The sequence below is a fragment of the Lemur catta genome, chromosome 9, assembly GCF_020740605.2.
Source record: "Lemur catta isolate mLemCat1 chromosome 9, mLemCat1.pri, whole genome shotgun sequence".
Lineage (NCBI taxonomy): Eukaryota > Metazoa > Chordata > Mammalia > Primates > Lemuridae > Lemur > Lemur catta.
Genome location: NC_059136.1, coordinates 48,431,543 through 48,459,391, shown reverse-complemented (window position 1 = coordinate 48,459,391; position 27,849 = coordinate 48,431,543). Strand labels below are relative to the sequence as shown.

Genomic DNA, 27,849 nt, shown 5'->3' with positions numbered 1-27,849 from the left:
TTATAGATGGCAGAAGGGCTGCAGGCAAACCACACAGTGCTGAGGGGAGATGCATGGGTCCTGCTCATGCTCCTCTCTCCAGTTGGGCATGGGATGGAAGCAGCAGGTGCATATGGCATGGCTCCCCTGAAGTGGGCACATGTACTCCTGGCCTGTGGCGAGGCTGGCGGAGGTGGATGGTGCATCCCCGACGGCCTGCAGGGCACCTGGCTTGCCATCGGGTTCCAGGTAGGGAAGGGGATGCATTGCCTGCCTCCTGTACTCGGGGCACTGTCAGCACACAATGTGTGGCTGGCTAATGTCCAAGGACTCGCTGTCAATGTCTGACAGCTCCAGCAGGTCTCTGAACTCCCTCTTCATCAGAAAAATTCCTTCTGACTTTGGGCTACATCATGTCTTGAGTGATTTTATTCCTGTAGTCCATGCTTTGCACATCTTCACTGTGACTCTTGTCTGGGTGCTGGATGAGGTACACTTCCACGAGGTTGTTGAGGATGTGGTTTTTACAGATCTGCTCTACCGGCCAGCGGCAGGTGGGACAGAGGTAGGATCACTCCATCCAGCCAGAGTAGCAAGTCACGCAGAATGTGTGCATGCAAGGCTGGGTATAGTATGGTATTTGAAAGAATAAGCATATGTTTCTGTTTATTTAAAAAAAAAAAATCTTCCAGGTTCCCAAATTACTAACCCTAGACGCGGGTATCAAGTTAGCGGCTCCTTGCTAATGAGCCTGAGTCACCGCCATCCCTAGCGCAGGACTGACCACGGGTCCTGGCTGAGGCAGGACGACAGAGGACAAGGGACAGGATGTACCACTCCTCTGTGCTCCCCAAGCCCTCAGAAGCAGGCCCTACCCACAGAGATTCCTGCAGAGCACAGAGGGAGCACACTGGGCCTTTGCTTCTGGAATTCCTTTCCCACATTAGGTTTGCCATGTCATCTGGAATAAAACTAGAAATTTTGATTTCTGGAAAAAAGAAAAAAAATGTATCTTTTTTAAATCACCTGTTATGTTTGTTTGCAGTCTGGTAACTTTGTTGCTTCTTCTCAGGAATATGATTTTCAACTGTTGTCTTGCTCTTGATACACACTGAGAAGCAGCACTCTGTATTTGTGAGAGTCCTCTCTTTTGCATTCTAAGAAGCAAGCCACCTTTGTTTCTATCAAAAAAAAATTATAATGGTTAGAAAACCTTGAATGTAATTGATATTTCTTCAACAAAATCAGAGGTGTATTTCAGTGTAATGAACACTATTTTCTTTGTTGAGGAAAATTATCTCCTTATGAAAGAGTTCACTAATGGAAGACTTTGGTTTAGTTACTGGCTCAGACAGGGTCCTCATTTAGTTAGTAAAATCTGCATCTTAACATGACTAAATCTTAACATGACTAAACTATACACTCAAAAATGATTAAGATTGTAAGTTTTATATTATATGTATTTTGTCATAAATAAAAATTTTTAAAATAATGAAATAATTGTTTAAAGTTCGATAATGCAAAATAATAGTAAATGTAAAAGAGGAAATTGTGAGAGGCTCTAGACTCTGAGTTGTAAGTAAAAAGAGATCAGGACCAAGGGCATATAATATATAAAAATATATCATATATAAATTGTTGGGGAGAAGGGAAAACTCGGAAAGGTTCGGAAGGTTCACTGAAAAATCAACTCACAATAAAGCAGATTAGTATGAGAAAAGCTATACAAATTTATTTTAATGTGTATACATGGGAACTCTCAGAAAATGAAGATTCCCTCTTCAATGAGGTAGAGAAGTTTTCAGAGAATGGGGGCTTAAAAGCAGAAAAATAGGTTTTGGGAGAGAGAGAGAAGGAGATTTGAGTAGCCAGCAAAGGTGGTGTTATGTAAATGAAACCTTAAAGGTAGTAGCCCTCAGAGAGAATAGATGGTAAAAGTTTCTTTTCAGGACTTAAAGGGTGTCATACTCTCAGTCTTTTCTAGATGAGGGAGGAGAGGATAGACTTGGCTGCATTCTCTATAGATGAAAATTCCTCCCCAACTCCGGCACCCTGACAAAAGACAGGTTTGTAGTATTACTTCTATCTGTGAGACAAGCCAGCCATCTCAAAATATAACAAAGAAACTGATTTCCTTCAAAATATATGTGTATATGTACATGATTACATGTACATACATATGTATGTACACATACATGCACATTAAGATTCACAAGGCTTGTATATGTTTATAGCCATTGAATAAACTGGCTCATGATAACAGGGATCACCTCTGTCTTATTCGTTGCTTATCTTAAGGCAAAGCACAGTGTGTATCACACAATATTGTATCAAGAAGTACATTTAAATTAATAAATGAATGAAGCAATAAATTTAGTCAATATTTAATAATTATTCCAAATCATTCTCAATGAAAAGGTGAACATATATTTTATTGTCCAAATTTGAAATTTTGAGATTGAAAAAATAGGCTCTTAATATTGCACTGGGACAAAAAACTAAGGAAAGCTTGGGGAAACTGAGACATGTGGTCACCTTAATTATGGGTGAGTAATTGTACTAGACACTGAGATTATAGTGGTAAAATAGCAAATATGATCTTTATTTCACCAAACAGCAATCTGGCAGAGGAAACACATTAAACATATATGCATCGTAATTAATGCATAATTACAAAGTGTTTGTGTTTTGAATGTAAAGAAATATCATCCTTTAGGAGTGAATATTTCTTAAACTGAGATCTGAAGGAAAATGGGCCATTATAAACATGAAAACACTATGTGTATGGGGCCATTTGTGGGTTGGACTAGAGAAGGCATTAAGGGAACCAAAAGAAGGTGCTTGTGCTGGGGCATGGAAAGTAAACAGAAGAATGATGCAGATTAAGTCTGAAAAGATAGCTGATGGTTAGGTCAGGCAGGCTTTGTAAGCAATGTTTATGGCTTTTGTCTGAATTCTAAGACAAAAGAAGAGAGCCAAAGAGATAGCACTAATAAAGGGTGGCAGATGATATGAAGAAGATTAGTTAATTGGTAAAATAAAAGGGAGAGCCTGGAATGTAAGAGAGAGAGGAATAACTGATTAAATGATCTTAATAGTTTATGAAAATTCCATATTTTACTCACAAGCAACATTGTCAGGGTTCGGGGTCGGTAATCTTGTCTGTTCTCGATTCTTGGTGTGCTTTTGGCCAAAGAATGACCAGGCACACCAAAAGCAACGTAAGCATGAAACAAGGTTTATGGAGGAGAGAAAGATAGGATTACAGAGCAAGAGCAAAATATAGGTTTACAGAGAACGAGTAAGATACGTTTGCGACAGAATGGAACAGGCCTCGTGTCATAACAAAAAAAGGCCTTCGTATGGTCTGGGTCTCTGTGGTTCAGTTGTCACCATGAACCACTTTGATGGACAGCTGGGAGTTATACAGCTTGAGTCTTACTACGCATGAGGATCTCCCATGAGCCTCTCTGAAAGCCGATTGTTCTAGGTCACTTTCCGGAGTCTATTTACCTATGCTCATTGGCCTGTGGTCTACAGAGTCCTCTGCATTCTTTTGCAGTTGACTTGCTAAGTTCTGATTGGCCAATTAGTGGGGTGCTCCCTCTTCCCCCAGGTGTGGCAGTTGCCCACCTTGTCCCCAGGAGAGGCTGGAGGTCCCTAGCTGTCTACCTAACAGCATCATGTAATATTTCTTATATTCTAAAACACTTTGTCCATGTTATATTTTTAATTTAATATTTTAATTAGATATTAATAAAGTTTGAGATTCTTAAACTGATGATTGATTATCCATTAGAATATACTTTAGTTTACAGAACATTTAAACTTTTTCTGTGTTCCCTCTTTCCCATTGTATTTACTTTATTGCCAATTTGAATCTCCTTTCAGATGGCTTGTCATATCAGAAAACAAAGAGAAATTGAAATTATATTTCAAAACATTTTTCTTAGGTGAGAAATAAAATATCTTAGGAGATACAACCCAAACATTAAAACAAAGTTTTACATTAATTACTATTTTAACTCAAGCTTCCAATAAATTATTTCTTTAACATGATCCCAGAAAATACCAGTACAATGGCATAAATTGTAAACTTAGCTTAATTGACATCTTTAACTCTTCTTGTTTAAAAAATGTGCTTGATTGAAGGTTGCCATCTCCCTACCTCTATTTTTTGAAGTAACAAAGTAGGAATCAATGAAATGAAAGTGAGTACATTTTATTTGGAAACTGACAAAAACAACCTAATATTACCACCTATGCTACAGATATTAGCAAAAGCTCTTTGTAAAGATGAACACTCAGGTATTAAAAAAAGGAGGATGAATCATAAGTTTCCAATCTCCAGTGACTCATGCAAATATTTTTATCTGTTGACTATTTGTTCATAAAACGCTTTTATGAGTATTGATTTATCATTTTTACCAGGTCCCTTATCCCCAAATTACACAAGCAAACATACAACTTAATCTTTTATGGAGTTTCATGCAAGAATAATAAAGAGATACATTAGGATGGGCAAGACTATGACTTAATTTCTTATGTGAGAGTGGCCCTGAAAACATGAAGCAGAGATGATTAATTTTCCACCATAAATTTGTGTTGTCCTTTCTATAGCACAGTGATATAATTGAGAAATAGCTGCCCTGCCAGGGACCACATGTTCAGGAGCCTTGTGTCTATATGGAACTATTTGTGTATATTATCTACCATCTATTCCCCCATCTGCCAGCTAAATGTGATGGACTCCGAAACCCTAGAGATGGCAAAAGTACAGACTAGAAGGAGCCTGAGTCTCTAATCAGCCATCAAGGGTAAAGCTTGTCTTCGGCTAGGAGCTTCCATATTGGACTGTTATATGATCAAGAAATTAGCTAAAGTCCCTGAAATTTTAGGGTTTATTTGTTTCAGCAGTTATAACTCTAATACATCACCCAATAGTGGTGAAAAGGGTATTGTAACAAAGAAAAAAATAAGGGAAAAGCTATACTTTTCTTTAAAAAAGTAATCTTTTGCCTTCCTAATTTTATTAGATATTCATATAAATGTCTTTTTCAATAATTCTTTGAAATGGTTGATATCATTTTAATACACAAACCTTTTTGCATCTTCAAAGACATTTCCTTTTGTTAAACAGTTCAATCATTTTGACTTGAAAATTAAAGCTTATGATGTGCTGGACAAATTACCCTTTTCAAATGAAACTCTCCTAATTTTCTTCATGGTCAAAGGAAAATAAAATCACTGGTATTTAATTTGAACTTAGCTGTTAGAGGTGCAATTTACATTGTATGAATAGTGCAACTCAGTCTCTTAAATTTTAGAACTGTATTTAGGCAGATCTGTTTTTAAAGAACAAACATTTCCCCAATAATTTAGTTAGGCTCAACTTTTGTAACATAGTACCATCTGGAAATAAAATATAATGTAGATATTTTCTGTTTTATCACCATAGCATTTTTCTGCTAGGCAAACAACTCTATATCTTCTGCTTTTAAATGAGTTTGTGCAGGTGTGCTGGAAATCTTCACTCAATGATTTATCTAACAACCCTCATAAAAATATTACACTTCCCTAATCACTCGTTATGCATTTCCAAATGTTTTAGAAGAAAATAAGTACAATTCAATAATTAAAATAAAGCATGATATAATTAATGCATTACATTACTATAATGTGTACTAGAAACACAATAAGAATGCAGCCTTAAAGTCTACAGGTCATTTATTTATTCAACCAATGTTTACTGAGTGTCTGATTGTACCAAGAAAGCACTGTAAATGAAATGATATATCATAGTTTTTGCCATCTATTACAAAAACCCCAACTACATACAATGAGGACAGTGATAAAGGTAAATACAGGTACAGTTGTGGATAGGACAGGGAAGAAGGGAAGGCATTGATCATCTCTTCTAACCTTTTCATTTTGTAAGTAAGAAAATTGAGCAACTTGCTCAATTAGGACAGTATAGGAGAGTAAACTCCAAATCCACAGAATTAATTTCAGTTCCAGAAATACTTATTTGGAGTATAAAACATTTTACTTACCACTCTGTTGGATACAAAGATGAATAGGTATGAAATCGTGTCTCTGTTGACTCATAGTTAGGTTGCAGCAGTGCATGAGTGGGAGGGAGAAGCGTCTCAGTCTGGTTACACCACACTAAAGCTATAGTGGGAAGGATGTTCATCTGCTGTGCTGTTTTATTACTCATCCTGATATAGTATAAATTGGTAGCTCGAGTCAAGATTTCAAAGATGAATACATACAGAGAAGATACTGTAGGTCAAGTACTATCTGGTGATAAGACCTACAGAGTATGTATATATATTAATAAAAATAGATTAATCTGAGGCAAATAAAATTTAGATTCATGATTTTATAGTTATCCATGCTATGTGAGTTTTAGTGTAGAATTTATCTCCACAGGCCATTGCAATATTAGTAATTGTAGTCCCATTTATTGGTCATTTAATGACCCTAAAGTTCATCAGGTCATATTTCATTAATATGTCTGTTCATGCCACATTGTATCTCCAAATGATAACATAATAGCTAATACATAAGTTTAATAAGTGTTTAGAGAAATAGAATGAATAAATTAATGAATGAATATGGCATAGTGCTTAGCACTGTAAAGACATTATCTAAATTAATTTTTATAATAGTCTGGTAAGGTAGACATTATTATCTCTCTTTTCAAATGAAAAAAAAACCACTGAGGCTTAGAGTTAAGTAGCTTGTTAGATTACACAAGTATTAGGAGCCAGATTCATATGAAAACTCTTATTTTCTTACCCATTATATCATCATACACTTATTCCAGCAGAACAAGCAAATACCTTGAAATATAAAACAACAGAAATCACATTGAAAAAAATCAGAATGAATAGATGTCAGAAATTTGAATTGCATATTTGAGTTTAGGATTTCTAGAAGATAAAGAAAGGGGAGATAAATCTGCGTAGTTGTTTTTATTCTCCACAAAAATAAATCATACAAAGATACCTGAAGATGCATTTGTATTTGCTGCTTTGCTTATTTGATATATTCCTGAAAAAAATAAAACAAGATTTTTATGAAAACAAACATTAAGTGATAGGGGGAACCTATTTTGCATCATGATCTTAGGGGGAAAAAAAGACTTTTCAAATAGTTTTAAATTCAAAGTATATGCAGAAATGTAGAATATATCTTTATATTACAACTGAACAAATCTATTTTTAAGTGACTAAAATAACATATTTTGAGTACAGTTCACTCTGATTTTAAAAATAAATTTTACATTTGAAGAATATAAAGAGAAATCATCAACGTGTCCATTAAATTGTCTTTCTCATGCAGAAAATGAAAACGATACATATTTTTGATAGGTGCAAATCTCAGTCAATACCATGCAAATTTATCACAAATATTTTTAATGCACATAAACTACATTATTGATTGAAGTAAAATATATATTTGAGATACAAAATGTTTTAGAAGCAAAAATTATTCCAGCATCTGTTTTTGGTTGATTGTTTTTGTTTTTACGCCCCAAATTCCTTTTTTCTCTTTCTTTTTATGGATCTGACACTAATTATCACAGACATGATCTCACTCCTCTACTAAAAGAAGAGAATACACTGGTTGTGCAAATGATTCACACCTGAAACAGTAAAATGCAGAGAATCTGTACTGTGTTGTGTAACGTCTCCCGCAAGTCCATATCCACGCCTAACCTCAGAATATGACTATTTGGAAATAGGGTCTTTGCTGATGTAATTGGTAAAATCAAGATAAGGTTATAGTGGGTTAAATAGGGCTCTAAATCCAATGCCTGGTGTTTTTATGAAGGAAAAGAGAGGGAGATTCAGACACAAAGACACACAGAGGGAAGAAAATTATGTGAAGATGATGGCAGAGACCAGAGTGTTGCAGCCACAAACCAAAGAAGCTAAGGCCTGCCAACAATCCCCAGGAGCTAGGAAGAGTCAAGGAAGCCTTCCTCCCTAGACCCTCCAGAGGGAGAACAGCCCTGTGGACACCTTGCTTTCAGACTTTTGTCTCCAGAACTGCAAGAGAATACATTTCTGTTGTTTTAAACCACCCCATTTGTGGTAATTTGTTATGGCAGTCTGGTAATTTGTTATGGAGAGCCCTTTGTGAGGGTGGGATTTGTTGTTTGGGGCTTTAGAGTAGGATAATCCAGTTACAATCAAGCTATCACTTAGGTCCTCTTTCTTGGTCTCAGCAATATTCTGCTGGTGTGATTAGGGCTCATGGGTGTGTGTGGGGGGTGGGGAGGGTACATCCAACGTTTTCCTTTTGGATATTCTGAGATGCAGATTAATTTGTTTTGTGTTTTCTTTTCCCTTGCAGGTTGTGAGTTATTTTTCAGCTTTCCACATTTTACTAATTCATTTATGATTCATCAATCAACTTTCTGTTTTTCAAAATTTTGTTACATATATTCTTTGGTGTTACTTCTTTGTCCACAATTTTACCTGTGAGTTCATAACTTTTTCAAGTATTCATTATCATTCAGTGGGATTTCGCTGGTTATGAGCTCATTTGTTTAAACTATCATATTTAGCTATAGGTCATTAGATATTTATTTTTGAAGTAAATTTTAAATTTTTTATTATTTATAAATTTATTTTTGTTTCCTAGGGACTTCACATGTTATTTTCTGTCAGACTCTAAGCTTTTTGTCCAAGAGACAAGGCAGAGAAAAATAACTGAAATAACCCTTCAACTTATTTTACATTTCTCAAACTCAAACTCTAAATTATTTTCTGGTAACTCTTGTTTAATACATTTGGCATTCATTCAAATATTTTTTTAAATACTTTATGCTTGAAACATTAAACTTTCACTAACTTGATAAAAATCTAAGAATTTTGAAAAGATAGCTATAATTTTCATAACAGTTGTTGCCTATGACATATAACATTAATATATGCTCTACCTACAAATAAGATACAAAATCTATACAACGCTTTATCTATGGATAAATTATAATGTAAGACATGTGGTTTCTACTAATACATAAAGAAAAGCATCATCAGAGAAAATTAAGTACAAAAATTATTTTCCTAATTGAAAATGTCCTCAATATTCAACTTATAGCAGAAGCAGATTGAACTAATGTGGTGGACAAATGTACTGTTAGTAACCTTTCTTGAGTTATTCATCATTTTTATTTATCTGCCTCACATTTAACCACAGTCTCCTCAGGTTTATAGATCTTAAATATGGAAATACTCCAATATATAATTTTTATGATAAAATGTTTGAAGGGACAAAATTGGCACATTGACTATTGAAATTTTACTTATATAGCACTGTGAAAAATAGAATTTATTTAAAAAATATAGCTATGCTGCTTCCAAAGTAACAGACATATAATTTCTGAATATTTGTATGGCATATGATCACAATAACTTAAGATAATTAAAAACAACTGCAGATCTCAATAAAACTGCATTTCTGCTCCTTTAAAATATAGGTTCTTTCTCCTTTACTTTTATAATTTGATTTATTTTATGTATAGAGACATTAAAATACAGCTCCACCATGAGAGCAATACATTTTAAGAAAAACAAAATGCACATCACAAAAGAAATTTGATGTATGTATCAACGGAAGTATTTTTGTACAACTTCATCTTTTAGAAATCAATTGTGAAAAATACTTCCCTCTTGTCAAATATCTATTCCATGTGGGGGAGCAAGATGATTAGAAATTGTTCCCTAGACAATAAACTAGAGAAAGATTCTACTTTTATCTACTTTGATAATCACTCATATGTCAGACTATGTTTCAATGACATTCCAGGACATATTTTTTAAAAGAAAATTTGTATAGAGGAAAAAAAGGTAATCAATATTTTATTGAAAAATACATTGGTATTTCCTATGTATAAATAATCTCTTGATGTCAAACAGAATTTATGAACTGATTTCATGAATTCAGTTTCTAATTGTTACTTAATGATTACTTAAAGGTCTTGCAAGTGTGCAGTGAACCTATCCTCTCGTTTACCACAGTGAACTGAATTGTTGAAACAAGTAAGTTCTGAGTTAGTGATGGATATTTTTATAGCAAAAAAATATTGTAGTTGTATTCAGAACTTACTTTCTTAATTAGTGCAGCATGAAAGACATGACAGATGAAAGGGGTCAGATCATGCTAATGGCAGAAAGGGAAAAGAAATTTGGAACCTCTTCCCTGTGTCAATCAAAAAAGATGCCACAGGCTATTTATTCAAAGTCCCTGCATCACTTCAGCCTTTGTACGATGTTATCATTTCTCAAGTCCATCCAAGTTTTTTAAGATCAATGTTTCTATCCAGATTGGGTTCCATGGACTCCATAGGTTCCATATCAGCTGTTGTTTTCTCTTCAGTGTTTGCAAAACCCTCAACTCCTTTAAATTCATGCTTTGTCTCAACTGCTTGTTTGAGGTGATGCAATATTCATGCTACCACCTGTATTTTGGCTCTCATGTAGCTCCATACAATGTACCTGTGGGCTACTCCCACCCAGAACATCAGAAATCCAGTCCTGGATTTATTCTTCTCTCAGAAATGAACCTATGTATCCTGCTCTGTTATTTCTATTTTAATAGGCACTTAACTTTTTTGAAACATGCTTGGAGGCCTATGGTCACAGAACTTGCAAGTGTGAAATGATGATATATCTGGTATGTAAGGAAGTAATCAGCAACTGTGGTAATGATGAGCTTCCTTCAAGGTCTCATACTGTACACTGATCTTTATTTTCAAGATTTAAGAAGTGCAGTAGACAAAAAGTCTTAATTTTTTAGAGATACTGAAGAAATCATGCAGCCCAGTTTCCTCTATTTACATATGAAGAAACTTAAAACTAAGATATTTAACTAGCAATAATTGCATCTCAGATAAACTTCATTGGGTAAGATACTACCACTATACAAACCGTAAGATATCAGCATCAGAGATGGGACTAATGTCCACTGTACTGTACAGATTAAAAACACATCTTATGGAGTCAAGTTGCCTGTGTTAAAATCTCAGCTATGCAATTAGTTAACTGTGCATCCAAAGCCATGTTGCTTAACCTTCCTGTGGCTCCATGTTTTTGTTTACATATTGGGAAAGACAATTGTAGCTCTTATTCCTCTAGACCTGTGGTTCCCAAATTTCAGTCCATGGATTCTTTGCATTTGAAATGAAGAGGATCTTAAAAACAAAACAAAACAAAACAAAACAAACCTATAATATAGTTTGAAGTCTGGTAAATTGATGCCTCCCAATTTGTTCTTTTTGCTCAAGGTTGCTTTTGCTATATGGGGTCTTCTCTGGTTCCATATGAAATGTAGATTTAGATTTTATAGATCTCCAAAAAATGATGTTGGTATTTTAATAGGGATTTCATTGAATCTGTAGATCACTTTGGGTAGTATAGACATTTTAATAATGCTGATTCTGCTGATCCATCAGCATGGCATGGTTTTCCATCTGTTTATATCCTCTGCTATTTCCTTTCTCAAAGTTTCTTAGTTCTCCCAGTAGAGGTCTTTCACCTCTTTAGTTAAATATATTCCTAGGTTATTCATTTGTTATGAGGCTAAAGTCACCAAAACAGCATGGTACTGCCACAAGAACAGAGCCATAGACCAATGGAACAGAACAGAGAACCTAGATATAAAATCATTCCCATATTGCTATCTGATCTTTGACAAAGCAGACAAAAACATACACTGGGGAAAAGAATCCCTATTCAATAAATGGTGCTGGGAAAATTGGATAACCACATGTAGAAGACTGAAACAGGACCACACCTCTCACTGCTCACAAAAATCAACTCATTGTGGACAACAGACTTAAACCTAAGGCATGGAACCATAAGAATTCTGGAAGAAAATGTTAGGAAAACTCTTATAGACATTGGCATAGGTGAAGAATTTATGAAGAAGACCCCAAAAGCAATCACAACAAAAACAAAAATAAATAAATGGGACCCGATCAAATTAAAAAGCTTCTGCAAAGTCAAAGAGACAAGCATTAGAGCAAATAGACAACCTATAGAATGTGAGAGAATATTTGTATGCTATACATCTGATAAATGGCTGATAACTAGAATCTATAAAGGCCTCAGGAAAATCGGCAAGAAAAAATCAAACAACTCCACTAAAAAGTGGGAAAAGGACATGAACAGAAGTTCTTCAAAAGAAGATAGATTAATGGCCAAAAAACATGAAAAAATGCTCAACATCTCTAATCATCAGGGAAATGAAAATCAAAACCACAATGAAAGATCACTCAGCTCTAGTGAGAACAGCTTTTATCAAAATGTCCCAAAACAACAAATTTTGGCCTGGATGCAGAGAGATAGGAACACTCATACACTGCTGGTGGGACTGAAAACTAGTACAACAACTGTGGAAAATAATATGGAGATACCTCAAAGAACTAAAAGTAAAACTTCCATTTGATCCAGCAATCCCATTACTGGATATTTACCCAAAGGAAAAAAAGACATTCTATAAAAATGACATCTGCACTCAAATATTTATAGCAGCATAATCCACAATTGTAAAGATGTGGAAACAACCCAAACGCTCATCAATACATGAGTGGATTAATAAAGTGTGATATGTGTGGACCATGGAGTACTACTCAGTCATAAAAAAAGTGGCAAACTAATACCTCTTGTATTATCCTGGATGGAGCTAGAGCCCATTATTTTAAGTGAAGTATCACAAAAATGGAAAAACAAACACCATATACTCACCATTAAATTGGTACTAATTGATCAACACTTACGTGCACATATGGAAGTAAAATTCAACGGGGATCGGGCAGGTGGGAGGGGGGAGGAAGAGATGGGTAAATTCACACTTAATGGGTGTGGTGTGTGCTATCTGGGGGATAGGCACACTTGTGGCTTTGATGCAGGCAATGCAAAGGCAATTTATGTGATCAAAGCATTTGTACCCCATAATATTCTGAAATAAAAATAAATAAATAAACATTGAATCTTGGTATCTAACTTCTGAAAATTTGGATTCAGTACATTTCAAGTGTGGCTTGAAAATCAATATCTATATTTTTAGAACAACCCTCCCCATAAGCCAAAAAGGCAAATACAAAAGAATCCTCACCACCCCCCATAATAATTATTTTAAAGTGATAGTTAGATCAGTTTGTTTATAACAAAGAGCAATGGAAGGTATGTGCTTTGCACTTAAATTAGTTCTCCTGTATCATGGGCTGTATATAAGATTCAGCTTAATCTGGCCCTAATCAAACTCATCTTGTCCTTCTCGTCCCTTTATTCTCAGTGCTCCAGCCTTGGTAGTTACCTTTGAGCTCCTTGAATCTTTTCCTCCTATTAAACAACATTTGCATAAGCTGTCCCCTCTTCTGGAAAATGTGTCTCCCAATGTCATGTTACCTAGTTATCCTTCTTTTTTTTAACTTCATAATATTATGGGAGTATAAACATTTTGGTTACATATAATGGTTTTGCCTCACCCAAGCCAGAGCTACAAGCTTGCGCTTCCCCCATACAGTGCACTCCAGGCCCATTAGTTGTGAGTTTACCCACTCCCAGCACCCCCCTCCCACCTGACTGGCACCCAGTGAATATTACTTCCATGTGAGCACTTAGTGTTGATCAGTTAGTACCAGTTTGGTGGTGAGCACATGTGATGCTTGTTTTTTCCATTGTTGTGATACTTCAATTCGAAAGATGGGCTCCACCTCTATCCAGCATAATATAAGAGGTGCTAGTTCACCATTGTTTTTTGTAGTTGAATAGTATTCCATGGTATACACATACTACATTTTCTTAATCCACTCATGTATTGATGGGCCCTTGGGTTGTTTCCACATCTTTGTAATTGTGAATTGTGCTGCCATAAACATTCAAGCGCAGATTTATTTATTATAGATTGTCTATTTTTCCTTTGGGTAGATGCCTAGTAGTGGGGATTGCTGGATCAAATGGTAGTTCTACTTTTAGCTCTTTGAGGTATCTCCAAATTACTTTCCACAAGGGTTGTACTAGTTTGCAGTTCCACCAGCAGTGTAAGAATGTTCTCAAATTTACTTCCTCGAGAGCCTCCATGACCTGTGGACTACATCAGATTTCTTCACGGCATTTTACAACTTTCCTTCACAGCACTTTGTTTTAATCATTTGACTTCATATCTATACTCTGTACTAGGCTCTAATTTCACATGGGCAGGAACTTTCACCATTTGAGCTCACCATTGTATTCTCAGTTTAGCACTTGGCACATAGTACAAACTCAATAGGTTTTAGGTTTTATTTTAATTAATGATTGAAGGCTCTATAAGATGTTTTGATATAATTGTTTTAGTTTATCACTGCTTCACAAAACCCCTAAATATAATCATTGAAACAGCCACAATTCCATTATCTCTTATGGGTCTCTGGGTTGACAGGCTTCAGCAAAGCAATTCTGCTCATCTCACATAGCTTCTCTGTAAGCACACAGATGGTTGCTGGGGCTGGAGTGATTGGAAACCTTGAGTTCACACCGAGCTGGCCAGGCTGCTCTTCCTTTCACGTGTTCTCGAGACTCTTCTCCATGTGTTCTCTCCATTTGGTGTTTCCAGTAGGATAACTGGAATTTTTGTGGTAGTCCAGGAATTCCAAAACACAAAAGAAGAAGTTGCCAGTCTTTCTTGATAATTAGATTCTTCAGTCCTGGAACATCACTCCTGTGTCTTTCAGTTGGTTAATTCAAGTCACGGGCCAGTTCAGATTCAGTGTGGGAGGGCCCACCCCAATGGACATGTTTTATGTACCAGCACAGAACTAAGTGCTTTGCATAGGACCCAAATAAGACTAAGAAGTAGGGAATAATGTTTTCATTTTTAAAATAAGGTAACAGGAAAAAAGCAAATAAAAGTAACTTATGTACGATATTACTGTTAGGTAGTGGATCCAGAATTCAACCTCTGCTCCTTTTTAATCCAAAACGTATATTTTTGTTCTTATGATTTTCATATTCTTCAGAAAGCCAAAATTGCTTGTTTTCTATCTAGAGAGTGTTATCCTTTAGCTTATATATATATATATTTCACATATGTTAATATTAACAAATATCTCAGCCATGTCCATTACTTTCATATAAAAACACATAAAATAGAATTTTCATATTCATTAAAATTAAATTAATATAAGCACAAAAATTACAAGCAACATAAGCACCTAAAAGTTCAGTTATCACTAAATCCATCAGTTGGCATTTTTAACTGAAGAACTGAAGGCATTCAAGTGGTGTTGCATGATCCTTGAGTATAAATTGCCACATGCTTTTGTGAGACCCTGTAGGAGCCCACACAACTATTAGTAATTAATATTGTTGAAATGTCTGGTCTACTTTATCTCTTGCCTCCTTGGGATTGAAGCCTGGTGTGATTTTTCTTTGTAATTCTAGTTTAGATTCTTGAAAATGCCTCCATATAGTCTATTATCTGATCATATAGCTGTGGGGGACTTTAATATGCTGCAGATCTATTCACTGGTGTTAGGATTGTAACACATATCTGAAATTTTAATCTTGAAATAAGAAATTGAGTATCAAAAAATGAGGACCACAGGATATCAAATGTGAAGAGATTATGCTCTATAATATGTAATCTAAATCAGAACAATAGCTGGTGCTTTTCAGTTCATAATTCCCTGATGACTTGGAAATACTGCTTATTTTCTCTGATTCATGAAGTGCTATAATTCCAGGAAGATATACCCTTACTTTAAAATGTGTAAGACTGGAAATTCTTTCAGTAGACAGACTAGAACTTTGCTTTTGAATGTTTTTTAAATCAGAGGCTAGAATTCACATATTTAATAAAAAGTTGTGAGACCACTGCTATCATTTAAAATAGCGTATCTCCTCCAAAATTCATGTTGAAACTTAATCCCCAATGCAACAGTATTAACAAGTGTGCCTTCCAGAGGTGTGGCCTTTGGAATTAGCACTCTTACCAAAGAGCTCAAGGTTGAAGGTTGCTCTGTCTTGCCCTTTTGTCCCTTCCACCATGTGAAGGCACAGTGTTTCTTTCCCCTATAGAAGCAGTAACAAGGTGACATCTTAGAAGCACAGAGCAGCCCTCGCTAAACATCAATCTGTTGGTGCCTTGATTTTGGACTTCCTAGCTTCCAGAATGATGAGAAATGAATACCTATTGTTTATAAATTATCTAGTCTGAGATATTTTGTTATAGTAGCACAAACAAACTAGCACAACCACTTAGATGGGGTTTTCTGTATATCCTGAAGAATGCTTGAAATATCATCTCCCAAGAAGGAGCCACTCCATGAACTAGCAATGTTCAAGCACCAGTTTTTCATTTCTACTTCCTTTCATCCTCACCAGAATTTGATATCAACACTATTATATTGTGTCAGTCTATCCAATGTAAAATGATAGATCATTATTTAAATTCACCCTCATGCATATTAGCAAGACTTACATTTATTTTTGGCCACTGTTGTTTCCTCTTCTGTGAATATATTTGCAATTTTTTAAATGAGCTATGTAACTTTTTCTTACACATTTGTAGAATTCTGAGTTCATTATAATAAATGTATTACAAATATCAGTGTATAATACTAATATGTAACTATTATTATAAATATAAATATTCTACTAATCTGTGACATGTTTTTAGTTTTTTGTTGTTGCTTAGTTTTTATGTGTGTCTGTTTTAACATTATCACTGGAGTCTTTGTGGTACAAAAGTTTTAACTTTAAATAAGAATCTAATTTCCTTTGTGAGTAATGCATTTTATGTTTAGTAAAGTAATGTTTTAAAGAAGTGTTTTTCACATTGGTCGTTATTCAATCTGGAATTTGTCTTTGTGTATAGTATTAAATATAGTACTAAATTTATTGTACTTCTAGGAAGATAGCTAATTATTTCAATATGATTTATTAAATAAAGTCCTTTTTTCCCTCCTCCCAGGTGATTTTTATATACCAATGACTTGTATTTGTGTGTGACTGCTTCAGTTCTCTGTTCTCTTCCATTGATATACTTGTTTAATTTCCCAGAAAACCACCCTATTTTAAAACTACAGAAATATTCAATATCTTGATATTTGACAGAATAAGTCCTCACATTCTTTTACTTCAAAACTGCCTTGATTCTTTTTGGCTTTGTTACATTTCTGTGTACATGTCAAAATCAGTTTTTCAAGCTACAAAAATGCAAACACACATGAAGACTCTGTTTTTCTTTTAATTTCAATTATAAATTACCTTTAAAGGAGTAGATTATGGACCTTTTTAACCAATTTATCACATCCATAAATATAGGATAGCTTTACATGTATTTAGTTTTTCTTTTATGTCCTTTTCCATTGAGTTTCATAATATTTAAATATGCCTTGTACATAATTTGTTACATGTATTCCTAGGCACTATATATGCTTGCTGCCATAGTGAGTGTAAGCTTTTCTTATAAATTAAAATTTTCTGTAGATTCTCTTGAATTTTCTAATGTAATGGAACAGTTTACTTTTTAATCCTTATTTCTTTAATTTAAATTTTTCTTTCTTATTTCATTGAGTAAGATATCCAAAATAATGCTTAATGAAAGGATAGGTAATAACAATGGGTAACATTTGTTAAGAGTTTACTTTGTCTAAGTTTCCATCCAAATTACATGTGATAACTTATTAAAACTCACAACATCCCAGATCAGGTAGATAATATTATAATTATTTCAATTTTCAGATGAGAAAAATTAGGTGAAAAGAAGATAAGTAACTGGCTTGATATTTTACAGCCAATAATGACAGAGACAGTATTCCATCTCGCAGCTATCTCTGTAACTCATTTCTTTATCATTTCTTCCCAATTAGAAATAACAACGGCAGGCTGGTTTGTATGTATCTGATTTTAAGGGGACCGCATCTGATTATTTATTGCTAGTATTTATTATCATTTTAATAGTATTCTTTTTTTAACAGCTTTATTAAAGTATAACTGATATACCCAAAATTGCATACATTTTATGTATATAATTTGATGTGTTTGGTTATATGCATACACCCATGAAATAATCACCACAAAGTAATAAAGATATCTACTATCTTCAAAAGTTTCCTCATGTGCCTTTTGTGTGTGTTTGTGTGTGACAAGTACACTTAAAATGAGATCTACTCTCTTAAAAAAATTTAAGTGCACAATACAGTATTGTTTATTATAGAAATTGTTGTATAGATTTCTAGAACTTATTTATCTTCCATAACTGAAACTTTATACCCATTACATAACAACTACTTATATCCCTCTCATTCCAGCCCCTGGAAATGAGAATGCTACTCTCTGTTTCTAGGAGTTTGACTATTTTGTATTCAACATAGTACTGGAAGTTTTTACCAGTACAAGTAGTCAAGGAGTAATAAAAGGCATCTAAATTGGGGAAGAAAAATGAGTAAAATGATGTCTGTTTGCAGATGACATGATCTTACATGTAGAAAATCCTAGACTCCACAAAAGAACCCTTAGAATTACTAAACAAAATTAGTAATGTTGTAGGATACGAAACAAACACACAAAAATAAGCTGTTTCTATATATTAGCAGCATACAATTTGAAAAAGTAATTAGGTAAACAATCCCACTTAAAATAACATCAAAAATATTAAAATACTTAGGAATAAACTTAACTAAGGAGGTGAAAAATTTGTTCACCGAAAATTATAAAACACTGCTGAAAGAAATTAAAGGGACACAAATAAACGGAAAGACATCTCATGTTCATGAACTTAGTAATATTCTTTATTATGTTAAGAATATTCTCATATACTCTTTGTTAAAGTATATTTTCCATATCTACTCAAAAGATATGATTTTTCTTTAAATGTGTTAATGATTTGTATATAATTCAATTACATAACAAATTCTATTAATAATTTTCTAATGTTAAATCATCTTTGTATTTTAAGAATAAACCTTATTTAGACATGATGTATTTATTTACACACACACTTCCTCCCTCCTCTCTCTACTAGATTTTATTTGCTATTTATTTGCTGGCAATATTTGTTTATATAACATGTATGTCATCCATTTTCCCTTCTTATACTGTCTGATTCTATCTGGTTTTACTGTAATTATTAAACAGCCTCAAAAATTGAATGTGTGTACTCTTTCTTTTGTATTTTCTGAAAGAGATGCGTAAGAGAGAGATTATTCCTTTGTAGTTTGGTCAAATGTGTCTGCAAAACCACATAGACCTGTTAAACTTGTTGTGTGAAAGTAGATTTTCGATAGCAATTAAATATATTTTTTGTTTATTGTCTATTCTATTACCACATTTTAGTAATTTGAAAAAAAATTTTTATAGAAAATTGTCAATTTCAGGTAAGATTCCAAATTGATTGACATAATATTGTCATGTTTTTTATGAAATTATTTTATTTTAAATCAGAATTTCAGTACCCACCTGAGGAATTCATATCTTGGAAGTCCCTATTTGGTGAGACCACTGTGCTCTCACTTTGACATTGTCACAGAAATATTATTGTTTATTCACAATATCAAGATCTCTAAGGAAGAAGATTTTTGTCATTCTCAAAATAGCTCCTACTAATATCCACAGCTTACCTTCTATTTGCTTTAAACTGAAGTGTGAAAAACAAACATAGAAAAAATAAATCCTCCCCAAATCATTATTGAGTACAAGACCTACAACAAAATTATTCAGAATTACCCCTCCTTTTTTGGTTTGCTGACTCAATGGACAGTGAATATTGAATGTAAAAGTCTGAGCAGTTTCAAGTGAGTATACATAAAAGGTATGGAATGACATTCTTACAAAAAGTCTTCCATTTCCTGCAGGCATATTATCTAACTATGCAAAGGAACTTCCATATTAAAACACTTATGAGTATAGTACTAAATTTAATAAAACTAAGTACTACTCACTAGTAACCTTGTTCCTGAAGAAACTGTCACATCTTTTTTTTAGATTATAAATCTTACAAGTTATCTTTTATACAAATGGAAAAAAATAAAAGATAGGCTATCTTCATAATAACAAGATATGGTGTTCAGGACTGTGTGTAGGTATGTTTGCATTTAATTTTTTAAAATACTTTTAAATTCTAATAATTTAGAATTACGGAATTTGGGAGATAATCTATAAATGAAATTTTTAAGTAAAACTGAATTTCTTCTATTCACTAATTAATTTCAATTTTCTGGCAGTCAGTATGGGAAGCTTATTGTCAAAATTCCAAAATTAGCCAAAATTTTATTACACTTGTAAATGTATGTGTGGGGAAGATATAAACACAATATCTTTTTAATTTGAGCAGTGCTATAAAATACAAAATGGTAACTAAATCTTTAGGACATATAATATTATCTTAGATCTGCAAGAGCCATTTGCTGATATCACAAGGTCTTATATTTGAATATGTTTCTCTCTCCTATAATATAGTTACTCTAAACTATAATAATGTTGCTTCCTCAGATGATATGTGTCTAACAGATCAACCTAATTTATTATCTTGAATTAGGGATATGGTGGAAACTATGAATCAGGAATTGTGAACTATAAACAAATACATTTTCCATTTAATCTTAATAACAAATGTTTTAGCTAAGTAATATTACATCAGTTAATAATAAGTAAGCCCAAGATTCAGAGACGTAAACTGATGAAGACCTAATGACTGTAGTAGCCAAGCCAGCATACAAACCCATCTTTGTTTTCATTTCAAATTTACTTTTTTTTCAACTATAGTAGGCTTACTTGCTGATTGTTAATAATTTTAAATACTATAATAGTCTATTTCAGAAAACTGTACATGTATATATAATTGTATATACAACAATTTTAAATACTATAATATTCTATCTCAGAAAATTATACATGTATAAACAATTGTATATGCATATAGGCACACAATTATAGGGATGTGTGTGTATATTATATATCAATCTACTGGACTAAACTTATGAACAACAGACAACACAAATATTTTAGAAATTAACTGAATGTTAAATCTATAACAAATGTCTTTCTAGAGATAAGTTAAATGTAAGATGCAACAAATTCTTAGGCAGTATAGTTCATTGATTAAGATCACAATCTGGAATCTGATAATCTTGACTTTCTATTATGCCACTTTTTAGCTGTGTGATCTTGGAACAGCCAACAATTTCTCTGTACTTCTTTAAAATGGTAATATTTGTATCTACTGCTCTGGTAGAATTAATTTCTCTTCCACAAATCTTTGCTATCTTGTAATATATCGAAATTCTTGCCATGACTTCATTTTTGTTGACTTTAGACTTTTTCTTACGGCTTGTTGTGGCCAATGCGATTTTGTACATATGACATAAGAAGGATGATGAAATGTGCTTTGTACTCTCATAATCCACCAAGAGAAGAGCATGAAGATGGTTTATTGATGGCCTTTCATCTTGGGCCCCCAAACAAAAATACATGGAAAGACCTGAGCCCAAACCACAGCCAAGAGCCATGTCCAGTCAATCTGTTATACGACTTGGAGCAGAGCCACCCAGAAGACCAACATTATAGCCCACATTATTATTTTCATAATTGGCTTGCAAACTTATGAACTTAAAATGTTTGTTTTATGCTGTTAAGTTTTAGAATGGCTTGTTACTTGGTGTTTTTCTGAAAGTGGTAACTTACACGTCAACTATGTGTCACTATGTGAAAAATAGATTGCTTTGTGATCTGATTTCTTCCCATGTATCCCCAAATTCAAAAACAGTGTTCAAAGCAGAGTAGTTGTTCAAGAAACATAAATAAAAATAAACCTGGACATTCACATAGTAAGTGTTAAAAACAATTTTTAACATTGTTTTTATGCGTTACTATATATAGTCTCTTGTCCACTCGTTGTGATAATGTGAACTTGTGCAATAACATGTTAAAATATCCATTGAACTTTCTATTACATTTGTATATAACAGGTTTAGCTGAACTAAGAAGTTCAAGACTAAAACTTTAATAAACAAATAGTTTATTCTGTTTGTAACCAAAGTTTGGATCTCTAGTCCTAGGCATCAATTTATCAATATGTGCCAATGGTCACAAGAGGACTACTGAGAAAGAATGGGGATAATTAAGTATAATTAATTCTCATTAATTTGACAAATAACATTCTTAAATATAAATGAATTTAATGTAGCTTCCAAATGTGAATTAACAACTTGAGAATAGTTTCAACAATAGCAAATTTGGCTATATTTTTACAATGTCATATCTAAAGGAAAAAAGAAATTAACATCTCATGGTTTGAGATGTTTTATATTAATTAAGCAATAGGCTATTCAATTATCTCTCAACTGTCTCTCAACTTGTGATGATGATGATGATAATGATGATGATGTCTCTTTTCCTTCAGTTGTATTCAAATTTTCTTCTCCAGAGGAAAATATAGGAACAGAGTTTTATAAGGCAGTGGACTCAGAATTTTTGAATTGCTGGGAGTTATGCAAGTATTTGAGTTGGTGAAAACAAGAGATTTTATTTGATCCTGCAAGATATCAGATATGAAGGAAATGTTGAAACCAATAAAACAAATGTGATGGAAATGTACGTTAGTCTATAGAGCTGCCATCACCAGTCCCCTGGCTAGGGACTGGGCCACAGAGCTCTGTCGCCCGCCACCTCACTCCCTGTTCCCCCAATCACCCATCCATGGAAAAATTGTTGTCCATGAAACTTAGGGAAGTGGGGGGAGGCAGCTCACAGTGACAGTGAACTAGAGAAGCTTGGGATATGTTTACAGCCACTCCCCATTGCTTGTATCACTGCCTGAGATTCAGCTACCTGCCATTCTGTGGTGCCAAAAAGGTTGGGGATCACTGTAAGATATTACACAAAAATACCACATATGTGCTGATTACTGAAATTTATATCTCTAGTTCTGACCATATCTGCATACCAGACACATATATCCAACAGTCTGACATCTCCACTTGGACTGCTGTTTTGGATTTCACATATCCAAAACAGAATTCCTGTTTCCCATCACTAATTTCCTCCCCTTGGCTTCTTCCAAATTCAGTAACTGGCAAGTACATTTACATTCTGCTCAGCCCCCAGATTTCAGGAGTTATCTTTACGTTCTCTCTCTTTCACCCTGTATTAGCCAATCATTTTTGGTCCTTGAGTATATCCTAAATCCAAGCCCCTTTCAGTATCCCAACTATTCCCACATTAATTCAAGTTGGCAGTGCTACTCTCTTAGAGGAGATTTTACAGCACCTAAATAATGTCTGCCATACAGAAGGTTTTCAGTAAATATTGGTGGAATAAATAGATAACTAAGTGGTTATGAAAAACCTCGTTTCATTTAAAAATTAGGGGACAGGTAGACAATTACAGAAAATTTTATTCCTAGTATTCCTTGCACCTTCTAACTCACAAAATTCACTACAAAGAAAGATTTCAATATAATTTTTAAATTACAAAAACACTAAATAGAGAAATGGTTCTTTAATCTGGTCTCATTTCTAGGAACACTAATCTGAATAAGTAAAAAGAAATGTCTCATTTAGGAAGGTTTTTTTTAAAGGAATATTTTTATCACTGTGAAGTTTATGTGTAACTTTATGTATATTGCTGAGTGGAAGACTTGTAAAATTTTGGGAACCAATTTGTGTTTGTAAAATACTTGCACATTATGAAAATGATAATTATTTAATGATATAAAAACAAATAGGAAAACAAATACCTGACATCATTTTTACAAAATTTGTACTGGGGAAGGCTGAGTTAAAGAGGTTTTTGTTCTGTTTATCTTTTTTCTTTATGATCAGTTGTTGCTTTTATGTAAGTTGTTCATAATTTGGTAAATTAAATACCATTTGTTTATCATACAAGGCACTGATAGTTGTATGTTTCATGAAAATGATAAAAATTAATTTCCCTAAATCATTCGTAGAAATTATGTCAATAATTTTTAAAGTCTTGTTGAGTTTTTTTGTTTTGTTTTGTTTCTTCCAGAATATTACGGGGTACAAACACTTTGGTTACATATATTGCCTTTGCACTGCCCCAGTCAGAGCTACAAGCATGTCCATCCCCCAGACAGTGCGCACCGCACCCATTAGGTGTGAATTTACCCATCCCCTCCTCCTCCCCACACCTGCCCAACACTGATGAATGTTACTTCCATATGTACACATAAGTGCTGATCAACAACTAAGATTAATTAAAATGCTTTTTTTTTGTTTATGACAATAGAGATATATAATCACTTTACATATTTATGGTGATTTATCAAAGAAGAAGTAATCAACCTGTTCACACATGGTATCTTGGTTGGTCACATAGTTTGACCTGAATACAGTGACAGAACCAGATAATTTCTGAATTTCTAGAAATCTCCACAGTATTTGAAGGTGCTATAAAGAAATTATTGTACTTTATCTCATATTCTTCAGAAATAAGCTTTATAAGGGGTGATAATTACAGACTTTTTTATTGTGAAGGATATTGAACATTTGTGAAACAAGGAAAATATTTGATTGAGCCTCATAAAAGTGAGGCATTTAAAGGTTTCATCAAACGAAATAAATATTGCCTCTGCTCCAGTGTCATATCAGATGTAAACTGGAATATAGGATATCCCTAAGCATTTTATTAACCAACATAAAAGGTTACATATTACTGAAATAATGTGCATGCCACAGGATTTTCATGCTTTCAGGCTTTTATTTTCTTGTCTTATATATTTTCAAGAGTTAATCTTGGCACAATTTTTGTACTTTTATAGACTCAAACTCTAGTTACACAAAAATTAACAAATATTATTGTCTCTTATATAGAGTATATAATAACACATCTAAAAAGTTACTAAAACTGTTTCTTCTCATGAAGATGCTTGTAATTTCCCTTCCTTGGTCAGCAATTTTGCATAAGTTAACCAACGTGAAAAATAATACTATAGAAATAAGATACTGCAATGTACATAAACCTAGAAGTCTTTGTTATCAAAAATATTTATTTTGGGCTGGGCGCGGTGACTCACGCCTGTAATCCTAGCACTCTGGGAGGCCAAGGCAGGAGGATCGCTTGAGATCAGGAGTTTAAGACCAGCCTGAGCAAGAGCGAGATCCCGTCTCTACTAAAAATAGAAAGAAATTAGCTGGACAACTAACAATATATATGGAAAAATTAGACAGGCATGGTCACGCATGCCTGTAGTCCCAGCTACTCAGGAGGCTGAGGCAGGAGGATCGCTTGAGCCCAGGAGTTTGAGGTTGCTGTGAGCTAGGCTGATGCCACGGCACTCACTCTAGCCTGGGCAACAGAGTGAGACTTTGTCTCAAAAAAAAAAAAATTATTTTGTGTTGGCAGGGCTAAAATCTAGCTAGAGATCCACATCTAGAGTTAGGCCTATTCCTAAAATAAGAGTAGAATCTTCTATTAAAGGAATGGATATGTTTATCTTATATTACTAATGAGGGAATTCATAGTTTAGCTTATTTGTCATCTACACATATCACATAAACAGGGATTTTAATGCAAGTAAACAAATTATTTGGCAGCTATGAAGTAATCAATTTGTAGTACACTGAAAATGAGAATTCACTCTGGGTTTGACAAAAATCACACATGATTTTTAGAATATTTGAACAAAGTTAAATCACCTAATGTAGTAAGGGAAATATTTAATTTCAAGATTATTTTTGCTGCTTGCTGAGTATTCTATTTTAAATCCTTCTTTTACTTGTACTTTCCTGACTTCTGTTCATTTCTCTCTAATAGCCTTTCCATTCTATCAATATTGAAGAAAAAGTCTGTGGGATTTTTGTTTTAGAAGAGCTCCAGAGATAGATAAATTTTATTGGGCAGAACAAGAATTTAGATATCCTTATGATTAACATATGGCATATCCAGATAGAAATGAACCAAGTGTAACTGGTATACCTAAGCCTCACCAGCCTATGCATTCACATGAGGCAATAGAAACAGAATAATGAGATTTCCATGGCTTTTACCCCACCTGCTCATCCACAACCACGTTCACCTGTAAAGTATTTACCAAGTATATCTGGAGACTCTAGAAAGTGTGCTACCTGTGCTTACAAGCTTAGTTGGATGTTGCGGGTTCTGCCACACTTTCCTTTCTGGACTGCACGGTTCCTGCTGCACCCAGTGAAGGTCCTGCAGGTCAGTGGAGCAGCCCTCGCCATCCACCATCCCCTCCACAGCTCCTGTTTGTCTCTGCCGGGCCCCTCCACCACCACTTGCAGAAGCAGGGGGTGCATGCTTGGCTATTAGGAAAGTTCAGGTTTACAGAGACTGAGTGGGAAGGCAATCACCCACCTGCCATTATCCAGCTGAGTGCCTCTGAGTGAAGATATTTAAGTTTCCAAATCTGTAAAATGGGTTTCTCCTTCAAAGTTTTTGTATTTAATGAGATTGCTATGACACTGAGTAAATATTAAATACATGTCTTTTATAGGTAATACTTAAGTACACTTGACAAGATAGAAAGGGAATAGGGAGCTTACTTAGAAATGAAATGTATTTCTAACAATAAAAATGTTATCTATTTTAGACCAGATTATCTGAGGCTGTCAGGTCTGATATAGTCATGGATATACATATTCACTTAAAAATTTCAGATCAATTTTAGTGTAATGTAAATGCAAGAGTATTCCTTAGAACATATTCAAAATCAAGGTTGTTTTGGTATAACAGAATAAATAATTCATGAATTAATGTACCGATATAGTGCTGGTAAAATGAAGTAAACACCTTAGAAGGCTATTTTGACATGTAGATAAGGGCAGTTACAGTTTACTCATGGGAATAATTAATCATTGTAGTGCTTTGCTTACACCCCAGAACATATGAAATTAAGGAAACCATTTCTTTAGACAATTTCATGAAGACTGAATATTTCAGAGGCCATTAATTCCAATTTTGAAGAAAAGCCAATATGCGATTAAAAGTATTAAAAGTGTCAGCAAATGAAGTTCATCAAGTTGTAAAGTGATGAATGTGTTTAAATGGCTTAGTACAGGAACATCTTGCAGCTTTCACCAGATATTATTCAATTCCACTTTTGAGTACAGTAATAAAGTTGCTGAATTTACCAAGATATTCTGAAATATTTTTAGAAGAGCATGTGAATTTATTACAAGGCACAATCACCATAAGAGTTATTTAAACATTATTCATTTCAATTAAATAATTTATTCATTCTCAATCTTACAAGTATTCATTGAGTGCCAGTACCAGCTAATTCACTCTAACATACATCATTGAATGTCACTGTATGCTACTCATATATTACATGATAAATATACAAAGATGAATAAGATTCAGTTTCTATTCACATATAATCTTATAAAGGAAACAAACATATGTATGACAGAAGACAATGTCAAATATGTACTATTCTCTATTGATAAGAATACAAAAACACAAGGAGGGCATGATTAATTCCATCCTGTATGTAATGTGGTTGGAAGAATGCAGTAATTAGAGTCAGACCTCAATTTGAATCCTACATTAGACCCTTACCAATTTAGAGTACTTTTCACTTTCCAGAAATCATTTACCTTGCTTCAGGTAACCACACTCTCAAGCTCATCTTACTCTTGACTGTGTCTTTGAGCTGAGATGATCACCTTCTACCCTCAAGTATGAACTGCTGACGTGGAGACAAGATTCCTTCCTGGCCAATCTTCAATCTTCCTAGTCAGCTGTCCCAGAGTGAATAGTTGTTAACTTATTTGCTAAATTTTTTCAAAATATTGTTAAGTAAATTAAATACACTACAGTAAATTAAATACACTAAGTAAATTAAATACACTATAGTAAATTAAACACAAGATATTGTTAAGTA

General features: G+C 33.9%; 1 pseudogene; it reads right to left on the bottom strand.

The window, feature by feature from the left end:
- On the bottom strand, positions 1–26,325 carry LOC123644393 (annotated as a pseudogene).
- Between the last annotated feature and the right edge of the window lie 1,524 nt (positions 26,326–27,849).